Source organism: Gallinula chloropus (genome assembly GCF_964237585.1).
Source record: "Gallinula chloropus genome assembly, chromosome: 3".
Lineage (NCBI taxonomy): Eukaryota > Metazoa > Chordata > Aves > Gruiformes > Rallidae > Gallinula > Gallinula chloropus.
In genome coordinates this window covers 91199985-91212774 of record NC_140087.1, presented here as the reverse complement: position 1 = coordinate 91212774, position 12790 = coordinate 91199985, and positions in this window count along the sequence as shown.

Sequence of the window (12790 nt, the reverse complement as noted above, 5' to 3'; positions counted from 1 at the left end):
TCCATGGTAAAGATTTTAGGTGGCTTTGTCGGTATATAGAGTGCCTTGGAGGAAAAAAACCAGCACAAAATAGTTCAGAGTAGTTCACAGAGGATTTTCCTGTCTCCCAGTTGAAGCAGAATGAAAATTAATAAAATGACAAATGCAAATCTGTCAAAGTTCTTTTTCTTTCTCTGTACCTTCTTGTCACTCAAACGTGGGGATGTGTAGTGATCCCAGGATGCAGGAAATAAAAGATTGTCAGCCTGGTGGATACATACCAACTGTGTGTATGATACTTGAGAGATATGTAAGATGATAGTCTACATACCTGAGAGACGAAATAGGTGCAAAATGAAACTAAGTTGGAGCGCAGACATGGAATTAAAATAATTTTTAGTAACTCAAAGTCTTAACCAACTTGCCAGGCACTGGAGAGAACCGTGGGGCTCCTGTAATCATATCGAAGGTTCCCCCTCATGATTTGAAATGGGGTTCAAATCACAAAAACTTAGTAAGTGCAGCTCCTGGGGGTCATCATCATTACCTGCAGCTCACCCTGTAGAGGTGGTTTAATTTTGCAGAAAGGTGGGCAGGGAAAAATTAAACTTGAGAAGTTTGCTGGGCCTAAGTGTCTTACATTGCTGGTGTGCTTATACATAGCAGTTACTGTGATGCCAGGAGGATTGTAATGACCACGTGTGGCATTACGAAGGAGAACAAAGGCATGATAGTTCTGCTTAGTTCAAGTGTTTGGTGTATTTGTTAGAATTATTTTTGTGTGTAATGAAGTACAAAGCTGAGAGGTAACAGTAGCAGAACTGTGAAAAGTTAAGTGAAGTTGGTGTGATGAAAATTACCCTCCTAACTCATAAAAGTATATCCTGATGTAATCAGTGCTTAGAAATGCTTAGAAAAAAATGTCTAATATACATAAAGCAAGAGTCAAAAGACATGTTTAGAAAGGTGATCTCCAGAGTTTTTCTTCAATTTATTTCTAAAGAAAATTTCTTTTTCCATATACCTCTGGCACTGTCAGGCTGTTTTTGAGCAAACACTTAGTTTTGTTTATTCATAATAAGGAATTGCATTTCTCCCTATTCATTTCTACCTCAGAGTAAACTAATACAGTATCCGTAATACTGTAATAATAATTGATCAGAAATGATCCTGGAAAAAACTTACAGTAGAGGCATCATTTTGGTTGCAGTTTTTAATGTGGAAAATAACTGCAAAGGACGTGTCAGGAACTGATTTTTCTTCTATCCCTGAGTCAGAATCCCATTTCTAGTGATGTAACTGAAGACATGATATGTTGTTGCATCTCAATCAAAAGTCTGATTTAAGGTTGGATTTTTTAAGATGTTGACCAAATGATGTATAAAATACAAGAATAGGCCATGAATAGTATGCTGACAGAAATTTCTCCAGTATCAATCAAAGAAGTCAGTCGTAAGGCTGGTGGCAGGGGAAACAAATCAAGGAGGGAAAAGAGAAAAGGTGTATTTAAAAATGAGAATGCTAAATGCGATAGCTAATTGATATCTGCCTCATTGACATAGGTCTATTATAGAGAAAATAGATTTCAGAGTGCTCAAAGATGAGGCTGTAAATGCAGTGTAACAGGTGAGGAGATTTGTGGGAGATCTTGGGTTAAGCCACACAAAGATTCTGGAAGCGAAAAGCACTTTTAAATGGGGAACCATTGGAATTGGTTGAAAGTGGGAGCAGTATGGTGACTTTCTCCTCAATCATAGGAATGAAAATAGTTTTGTTGGGGTTGGACTAGATGAACTTAAAAGGTCCCTTCCAACCAAACACATTCTATGATTCTGTGATTCTGTGTTCACTCCCAACTGCACTACAGAAATCATCATTGCATGAGAGCTCGGAGAAGAATTCAAGACCAGAGGTAGAGAGAATTTCCACAGTGCTACTTGTGCTGATCATAGGTGGGGAATATTGTGTATTTTGATACCGCTACCTGGGAAGCTTCCTAAAATTGCTGAAAGCAGCAGGCTTCATTTGCCTTCTGGTAAAATGCAGCTTACACATACATGCTGGGCTGCTGGGTGGCTGCAAAAGTAAATGTCTTCCTGAAGACCTGATCATGTTGCTGGTGCTAGCAAACTTCTAAATAAACGCCTATGAAAAGAAAATTTAGGATTACATGTTATTCTAAAGTTACAGAAGTAGGCAATTCATCGGCTGATCTTTAAGGAAAGGTAAATGAATGGGAGTGGATTCATAGTATATTTTACAGAAGAGACTAAAACACCACAAGCACCAACACCAGAAGTAAAGAAATGAACAAATGTGATCAGGACTGGTTTAGAGACAAGTATAGAGTGTAGAAAAGAGCATTGCTAGGATCAAAATACTGGCACCATTGTACTGTTTTCAGCACTGAAATACATTAAGAAATGAGGTGAACACAAACATGATACCTTGTGTTAAAGCTTTTTTTTTTTTTCTGGAGTTGTAAAATGCAAATCAGTTCTTCTATGAACCACAAATTCTCCCTTTTCTTTACTTCATGCACTTATGAACAGCCTCTAATAGTATCTGGTAAGTCCCTATTTTAATATTATAATAAAGTAACTTTAGAACTTTAAGAAAACTTTGAAATAAATAATTATGCATATCCTTACTTTCAGTAGCCACCTTCAGTTGGGCACTGATTGTCACAGTATGAAGGAGAGCAGTTAAGGGCATTCAAATATTGAAGTTATACTGGGGGGGGGGGGTGTTGCTGGGCTATGCAGGAAAGAAAGATTTATTTCTTCATCTAAATGTTTACATTTCTATTAAAGAACTTAGCTGACTTGTATGTTCATGGAAACAGCAGGTCTTTGGAGATTATTGGATGATGTCTTTTAAAGGGCAAGGTTTCAACATGAAATGAAAAACTTAGTTCTGAGTGTCACGTGCATCCAGAGAATGGGGAAAGGCTCTGTGATTGATGTGTTGGGGCATGGCCAAAAAAAACAACCCAGCTTTGATTTTGAGTATTGGATAGTTTCTAGTGTTACCAGTAAGGAGAGGAGACTTTACAAAATGTGCTCTTCTATAGCTACTGAATGTTTCATACAGGGAAGCTGGTCTTCAGACAGTATATGGCATGGACCTAAGGTGGCATGCCGGCCAGCCTTCAGAGCTCGTGGGAATCTCTGTAGTGGTGGTGGAGGTTGTCTTCCTATTTTAAGATGTCACGGGTAAAATCTGATCTGTATTTTTGTAACTAAACTTTTTGTTTGTTAATACAGAGTTGTATACTGCTTGAATCAGTAAGACATTGGCAATTCCAAGACAACTGCCATCCCTGCTCTTTTGTTTCTTCCACTTTTCTCATCCTTCTCTCGCCTCCCTTCCCTCTGCTGAGCCTCCTTTTCCCTGTAGTGGGCTTCATAAAGAAACTGGCAAGGCAGAATTAGTATTTCCAGTTGATAGAAAACTCAAGAATGTAAGATAGTACCAGTGATCTATTTCTGCAGAGAAACTCCTTAGACAAACCCTACTGAGATAAAGATAACTAGAAGGAAAAGTAGTTAGCATCCAGATGTCAGTACCCCTAGAATTTTGGGTGCATGTAGTTAGATTTATTATCTTCCTGCTCTTTTGTTCCTTCTGTACCTTCTGCCTTTTTAGAGAAAGTATTTCTATACCATTTATTCTTAAATCATTGAAAGTTCCAATCCCCCCTCCCTTTTTTAAAAATAAAGGTTTTTGTGGCTACAATATTGTGGATGAATGATGTCTATAACCAGTAGAAATGCTTCAAAGCAAGTTGAAAGGAGGGCGCTAGGCTTTCTGAAATGCTCTCTGATTGAATATGAGATACGGGAGCATCCAACTTGTTTTAACAATGAAAACTCCTTTTTTTTTCCCCCTGTGTAAAAATAGATCACACTGCAGTGACCCCAAAGGGAGAGAAAGAATAAAAAAGATGTGTGTGTCTCTAAAACTCCTAACTATATTGTTACGATCTGTGTCAAAGGATGACAAATCCGAATTGCACCGCTTCCCGTGTTCTTTGAATTAGAGCTACGCCATTTTGACCTCTTCAAAATTTTGTAATTTAATTAGCAGATATCTTTTTCTCCATCCAGCCCATTTTGAAAAGGAAAAAAGGATAGACATATACCATTGTGATAACACTTCCTTCTTTTCTGAGTTGGATGCATATTTTGAATGCAGTTTGTGTGCATTCTTGTATGGATTTAAACCAGAAAAATAGAAAAACAATCAGCAGTATTAACCAACGGGGATTAAAGACTACCTGAACTGGCTAGAAAAAGATTTACTCCCCAGTCACTAATTTACAGGCTTGGTGCTTGCCAAGATATTTGCCCAGCTGCACCTGCCTTATCAACATGTTCAAATGTGAAGTAGTTAGCTAAAAATGTTGGCAGAGGGATAGGGAATGTTTCACCTCGAGGTCGGAGTCAAGGCAGGCTGATACTGATTTTATGCTGCTATGGTCTGATAGTTTGGCATGAACATGTGTCTGTCTCACCATTGGTTGACATGTGTCAGCATTCGAAGAGACGATCTTTTCTAACCAGCATTATTTTCACAGGGACACTAAATAGCAGGCACCTGCCTTAGCTGGCTAAGAGTTAGTGTCCTGGCTAAGCTAGTTGTCTAGGCTTCCTCCATAAGCTGTGGGGAGAGGGATTTTCAGAGTGATTCATCCTGTTCTAAGATACATGTCTAAAATAGATGAGATGACTCATCCTCTGGAAGTACCTGCCACTCTACTGACGACAGAGGGAGACCTAGATGACTAACTTACCCTAGATAGCTAAATTCTGGACTGGTAAGTACTATGAGAGAGAGCTCAGTTCCAATGTCTTTTTATAAAAAGAGGCTCAAGTATGCAGTCATTATGAGAAAGTCTTTAAGACCATTGGTCATGCAGTATATGCTGAAAAAGAGCTGGGCCTGCTTTGCTCTACTGCTGTATCTTTTATAAATATGTTGATTTTAGGTTTTATTAAACTAATCTCTGTCAAGGTGAGGAAAAGAAGATGTTTCTTCACCTTAAAAATCTCACTGGAAAGGGATAAGTGTGCATGATATTTATCCTGCATCAGTTTCCATTATTGAAGTTGCTTTGTATTCATACCAGTGGAAGTGAATGGAAAATCCACACCGTATGCCTGGTGTTCATATGCTAAAAAAGGTTGCTAGCATGCACACTGAAGATCTGCAGTCTACAGGGGAATGTACATGTCACAAACTTCACTGTCCACTGGTTACTGCTTCTGGTGCACTCTTTGCAGAACTTACAAAAAGTAAACTTTAATCTCATTAATATTTAATAAAAACCCATACCTTGGACACTTGGAAAATGATGAGGTCTCAGAGAATATTCAGGAACTCTTCACAGCATCTGATTTTAGATACTGAATTAGGTTGCTAAACAAGGAGTGTAGACACCTTCTGCAGTCAGTGGAGAAGAGCTGGCACCTCCAGGGAACAGTTGGGAGCAGCCCAGGTAAGCAGGAAGTTAGAACTCCAGTTTTCCTCCAGAGGATGTATGTATACTGCTGACAGGCCCTTCCAGAGGATGTATGTACCCTGCTGGCAGGCTTGGATCCTCTGACATCACCTCTGTAATACCTATCCCTGTGTATATACAGTCAAGGAAGCCTAGCCTGGTTTTGTCAGCTGTTAAAATGGGCAACAAGAATGCTTCCCTTACTGACAGGGAAGCTTTTCCTTGCCTGTTTAGGTCAGTAATACCTTGATGTTGTCAACTCAGAGTGGAGTATTTTTCTGAATACGTTTAGAATATATTTCTGAATGTCAGACTTGCATTAAAAGCAGCTGCTGCATGGTTAATGTATGAGGTACGCTCCATAATGTTCCTGTAGTAGTATATAATGTACTGTAGTGGCTGTATGTACCTAATGTATGCATTATGCTCAGTTTTAAACTTTTTTTTCTCTTGTAACTTAATTGTCTGAGCACCCCCCACACTTCTGGGACCGTCAGCAAAATGCGTTCATTTTTCTTAGGAAGTTTTCCCTGGTTTTGTGTGCTCACAGGTCAATTCATAAACAACTCTACTCTCTCCTGTGTCCGCAAGGCCTTGAGCACCAGGCTGCTGGCTGGCACAGACACACCATAAGCTCTCTTCGTTTGCCATCACATTTGGAGTGTTAGAGCACAATGTTTTGGATCAAACAGCCCGATGAATTTTTATGTTCTTCTGGTGGTCAACAGCTGCTTTACCTAAAGCACTCTACTCCTGCTGTAGCGTTGGAGGTGCAACAGCTGGCTATATACGTATTGCTTGATGAAGATTCTACAGAGCTCAGAAATTCAAGGAGTTGAACCGATTTGCTGCGGTTTGAAATATCATCTCTGAGGTTTAGGAATGTGTTGACACAGTAAGTTGAGAACCGTGAACTTTCCTTTAGTATGGAAGACCAAGTTTATAGGTATAGCACAAAATCAGGGAAGGGTAATGAGAAGTCACAGAACAAAGACCAGCCTTGATCCATCTTTGTTGCATGTAGAGAGCAAACAGCACGATATGGGATATTACGTTATCTCTGGGGGAAGAGGAGTTTCCAGACTCTTGTGGAAAAAAGGGAGGCTTGTCACAAGAGACAAAAGACACCTGCAAGTGCTGTACACCAGGAGTTGTCTTACGGTGAAGAAGTTTAGATGACAAAGTTACTTCAATGTGGTGACCATAAGAAATAGTGAATGTGTTCACCGAAGGCAGTAAATGACCTTGAATCAGTTGGGTAAATTCAAATTATACTCTGGTAATTCTCGTTTTAAAGACAAAAGAAGGTAAAATTGCAAAGGACACAAGGGTGCATCCAGGGGAACAAGAACATCATTTATAGTCGCCAGAGTTGTTTGATGAGCCTCACTTGCTAGCTACGTGATAACAAGGAAGACCAATCTGTCACTGTATGGTTCCATAAAGAAGATTTGTCTATAATAGGGAGCATTAAACAGGGTAATGGAAATTACTTGAGCAGCTACTGAATTAATTTTCATTTTAAACACACTCTTATTTAAAGATAACAACTGGCTAGACAGCATGGCAAGTTTTGTATCTGAGTGCATCTGTTAAAAAAGGACTGTGAGAAGTTTGCTGGTTTTGAATATAAACCTTCCTGTGCTGTCAGCTAACATCTCCCTTACCTAGGGCAAAACTTCAAGTGATGCATATTATAGGTAGGACTCCGTTGCGGACTCCTGAAATCATTACCTCATACAGGCTGTTATTATTTAACAGAAATGTAATTGTTTCTCCAGAGGGCGATGAATATGATTCATTATATTTGATCTTTTTTATACCAGAAGAATACTGTTGCAAGCTCAGAAGACTTTTTTGGCAAATCAAAAGAATACTGCTAGTTTGGAGCGTTTCTCTGTCAGTTTGAAATCCCCAAGCTGTAGCTTCAAGCTCAGCAGTGAGTGCTCTGCAGTAGTACCAAGAGAGCTGAAATAATCAACAATAGAAACCTTTTATCTCATGTCTGAAATCCATAGATAGAAAGGCAATGTATATATAAATATTTCTCTTTAATATTTCACATCGTTCTTCCACTTAAGAAGTTGAAAGTTCTTTCACCAAGGGTGGACATAAGCCAAACCAAGCCACAGGATTAATCATAAATAATTTACATGAAATCCCTCTACTAAGATATCCCGCAATTTCATAAAGAAGGAACGCATGTTCTGAGAATACATAAGGATTGCTAAAATTAGCTTGCTTTAACACGCCTGGGAACAACACATGAAGCTGCTGTTGCAGTTTTTCTGACATAGCTGATCATGTTGCTCGCTGCTCGCAACAATTAAATGCTCTTTTTCAGGCTTTTTTTTTTTTTTTTCTTCTATCTTTCTTTTTCTTAGAAGCACTTCCAGATTAAGAAAAAAAAATCTGCTAAAAATTCCGAACAATGTTGACTGGTAAAGGATGTAGAGCAACTATTGCTGCAATAAACAGGATTAGTTTTGGATTACTTTCTCTACAAAGACTCTGCAGCAGTGCCTTACTCCTCCTTGCTGAGAAACGTCAACCCTTTCAGGTCTCCATGGTTATCTCACAGAATGAAAAGTAAAAGCATTCTGGGATGATTATATAAAAACTTGTAAAGGGTAAGTGCAAACCGAAAACCAGTGTTTGAGGACTAAACAGCACATTTTCAGAGGGCTGAGTCTGTGTGTGTGTGTATGGTTGGAGAGATGAATAGAAGCTTTAAAGGGTGGGGCATGGGATGGACCTTGGTTTGGCCTTAGTCATTTCTTAGTGTATCTTTTGCACATGGACCTACCAATTTGATTAAAGCAAGAAGAAGTGGTAATTACCTGGGTTGTATTTGGAAACTATTGCCAATGGCTTAATTATTAAACATCTGTAAATTACAAATTATTCAGTATTGCTAAAACACCTATACGTAAGAGATTGAAGAGCATGGTTAAAACTAGGTTTACATATGGATGTGCATACCATTAAAGCTGGGGAAGCGTGGATTCCTGCCATGATCTGTAAATGCAAGATACATAAATTAGAATTGCTTAGGGATAGTGTTGCTTACATGAATCGCTTCTCTGCTGCTTTTCATGTATGAATAGATGTGCTGCGTGTGACTACTCCTGTCTCAGTGATCTCAAACAGCAGAAAATACCCTGTATGTAATGGCTTGCAGATATATAATATCCACAAGCTATGTTTCTCAATATTGATTACAGGTATTTTATGTTTACAGACAATTCAAAGCTGGGAGGAGTAAAATACACCCAAGAGAGGTTTAATATTGATGTGGAGAATTAGTCTGAGAAAATCAGGAAGCAGTTCAGGGATGAATTCAAAGTACTGCTCTATTTAGATAGTATTTCTTATCTAAAATGTAGCGTAAGGAATGGATAGCGGTGCTTAGGTTAAGCATGAGTCAACAGTGTCATGTTACTATAAAAAAGTAAACGTGCTGGGGAGATACAGCAAATATCAAATATGGAAGGACTTAAAAGTAGAAAGCGAATAACCTGTCCTGTGGGCTAATGGGAGTAGGAAAATATAAAATGGGCTTAGATTGTAGGAGAATTTCAGGCTGAGTATTATCACTACATTATTTTTGCTGGGCGTATTGAAAGCACTGGGACTGTGAGGCTTCTCTGCCTCCTTGTTTATGAGCCGGTCAGATAAATATCTGTCAGATATAATAGATACTGCCTTGGGACTAGATACATCTTTCGGATCCTACCAGCTCTGGACTCTATTATTCAATATGATAATAAAACTTCCCAAGCAGTTCCCTGCAAATACGCATAAAGATATGATTCAAAGGGAGTATAAAGCCTTCGACACTAAGCACTGCACGAGATACGTGATTTTCCTCCAACATAGGATCTACTTCTGTTTTCAGTGAAATAAATAGTCAAGGCTCTAATTTAGCTTCGATTTCATATTTTCATCTCAGTGTCACTCCTTCTTCACAGTATCTCATCCAACCCACAGATCCCTATATCAGTATAATACCTTTGCCATCTTCTTTCTACTTGGTAGATTGGGACAACACAGAAAAGGAGACAGAAACCACAGTGGACAGCAAACTCGATTCAAGTTGACAATATGATGCTGCTGTTGGAAAGGCCAAGCTTATTCTGTGGTGCATTAAATAAACGTCACAGATAAAGCACTGGAGGTAATTGATCTACCCTACTTGGCATCAGCCGGGCTACTACAGGGCAACACAGCGTTAGAGAGATTTCAGAGGACGAAGGACAGCAGAATGCAATGTGGAAATGGGGAGTGGGGAACTCTCCCTTGCATTTAGGTGCCTGACTTGCACCTTAGCTATAGTGTTTTGTGAAGAGTATTTAGTGTTTAACAATATGTATATAAGAAAATACAAAGAACACTCTTAAGGGAAGCACATTAACTCTTCCAGCCTGTAAAAGGCTGTTACAAAAGCAGGAGATGTCACTTGTGCAAGAAGATAGCAATTTCATTTTTTATCAAAACCTATATTCAAGAAGGGTTTCTATCTAAAGCAAGACAAGCTCTATTATGTCACTGATTATTTAACATTTCTCTGTGAAAATTTTAGAAATAGGTTACCCAAATATTTTTCAGGTCTGGTCTTGATATGATTAATTTTGTTCTCAACAGGTCCATCCCTATTTTGGGACATTTCCAAGCGTAGATTTCCATGATTTCTATTATTTAATAGGATTTGCTCTTGGTATTTGTAATCAACCTTTTTGCTCCCCACCCCGTTTTCATTCTGTCACTGCGTCCAGAATATCTAAGGCAGTGGAAGAGAAGCCTCCAGAAGATCAGTGCTAACACAGCTATGTAATGGTATTTTACTTGATTGCTATCAGCAAACATAGCAGAGTACCACACAGGCAGGTTCTGTGGAAGAGTTTTCCTGACAGAATGCCATATGCTGGTATGATCAGGTCTGGTTGGACACATACAGTGTTTTCTTCATGTGGTTACCCCTGCTATGCTCAAACCAGGAGGCATCATAAGACAGTTCATACTTTTCATTCTTTCCCTTATAGCCCCATGATTAGGCTGCAGAATGAGAGTAGGTGCAAAATATGTACTTTTACATTAGCTTGCTGATCCAAAAGACTTTTCCCAATCCACAGTCTAGATGAAAAAGAAGCCGAGTGACATTTTAAAGAGGGATTGTTTAAGGGAGATCAAATGTGCTTTGCTTTGTATTGCTGAATCTTCAACCAGGATAGGCTGCGTTCTGCTGGATGGCATGCAAGCGCCTCAGTCTTAATTTCCACCTGAAAGAGCTTGAGTTTGTCTGACTCCAGCCTCTACTTATCTGATGACAATGCCTTTGCTAAAATGAAAGACACCGAGAAAGGCCTAATTCGTGTTACGCGCCTGCGTAAAGAGAGATGCCGCAGTGTAGAAATGTCTCCCAACAAAAAAGGGCTAGAACTGATCTCATGTGAAGGCTCTCAGATGTAATGTCTTCAGATACCTTGCACCACTAACACTACCTTAATCCACTGGGTAAAGATCTTTTCCAGACTGAAGTGACTCAGGATTTTGCACAGCTATTCAGTGCAATCAAAGGACTTTTGAGACCATTGAAAACCACTGCAGAAAGGAAGTTTTGGGTAATTAGTATTATATAGTTTGAGGGGCAGCTTTTGAGGCTTGCTTTTTGTGTGGCTTTTTTTTTCCTGATAAATAATCTGTATTTGCTAACACCTACTCTTTCTTTTTTTGAAGTTCATTTCACCAGCATTTATGTTATGTAGGCTATTAAAAGGGTTGAAAATTAATTCGAAACCTTGGTTGAGAAAGGGGTTTGACTTAGGAACTGTTACTGTTTAAGTGACCCTTGTCTATTTTAAGCAGTGCAGAGATTGTTTCTGTTTGCGCAGCAATATCCCAGCAAGCTCTTTTGTACAAGGAATAAATATTTGAATTAAAGGCTGAAGTATATGCAGTCAGTAATGCTTGTAAAACAGTATTGGAAACCTGTCATTAGGAAAAAGTTTTCAAATTTGAGGAATTTAATTGCTTTTCTCAAGTTCCTGTGAGACAAAAAGAAAAACCTAAGAGATTTTCCCCATTATGTGTAAGTGACAGCAGACTCATCTGTTAAAATAATCATTAATTTCCTTATTGGAAATTCTTACCTGGATTTTTATAGAATTCTTCTATAATATCGTTTATCTTCTGTTGAACAGTAGATTCCTCGAAATAATTACATTCTGCTAGAACACATTTGCATCTTTCTTACCTAATCAATCATGTAGCATCCTTCCATTCTTCTTCTCACTCTCAATTTCATCTGGCTTTTAATTTCAGAATTTAAAAACCATAAAAATAAATCACTCTTCTTGTTAACTTTAAGTAAATGTTGTCAGGTGTTTGAAGATACAACAAAACATTGCAGACAAATTTGTAAATCTGGTTTCTGGAGATTATTCCTTTTTATTTTATGGTCCATCAGTGGCTATGCTTAAAAGAACGTAATGAGCGTAAATGTGTCAAATATCTGTTACCATCCATTACCTTAATTCAAATTTGAAAATCAGCTGGAGAGTTCAGTATGATTGACTATAGGCAAAAGGAGATAATGCAATTTCACTAGGATCTGGTTTAAAGCAACTTATTTTATATAGAATCATTGTTAATACTTGACAGACCAAGTAAGGGAAACTGTTGAGCATGTAGTGATAATCTGTGATTTGTAAACTGTAAAAATTAAGCTTTGATTGTGCGTAGCTTTATATATTATAGAATCATAGAATGTGTAAGGTTCTAACGGACTTTTAGAGGTCATCTAGTTCAACCCCCCCCTGCAGTAAGCAGGGACATCTTCACTATATCAGGTCACTCAGAACCCCATCAAACCTGACCTTGAATATCTCCAGGGATGGGGCCTCCACTACATCTCTGGGCATAAACTTCTATTCAAGATACTTTACATAGGAAATTGAGATTTATGTTTCCTCTGTCTGTTCTCAACTCTGTTTTCTGCCCTGTGCCTACTCCTTCACAAACTTTTGAATCTAGTGCCTCGCTTCTGCCAAATTAGAGAAGCGAGAAAACTTGAATGTAATTTTTACTTGCTTCCTGAATGGTGGTGTTCAAGAAGGGGAGATGCCTCGAGCAGCTTTGAAGGAACAGCTGAGTATAAGGGCATTCTTTGTTTAAAAGCCATATTGGAGCTCAGACTGAGAGACATTTTCTGTAGAATACTTCATCGATACCAGTAAATTTCATGGTATGGTTATTTAATTCAGTGGAATTCTTCAACTGTTTGAAGGTCAAAACTCCAAACAATATATG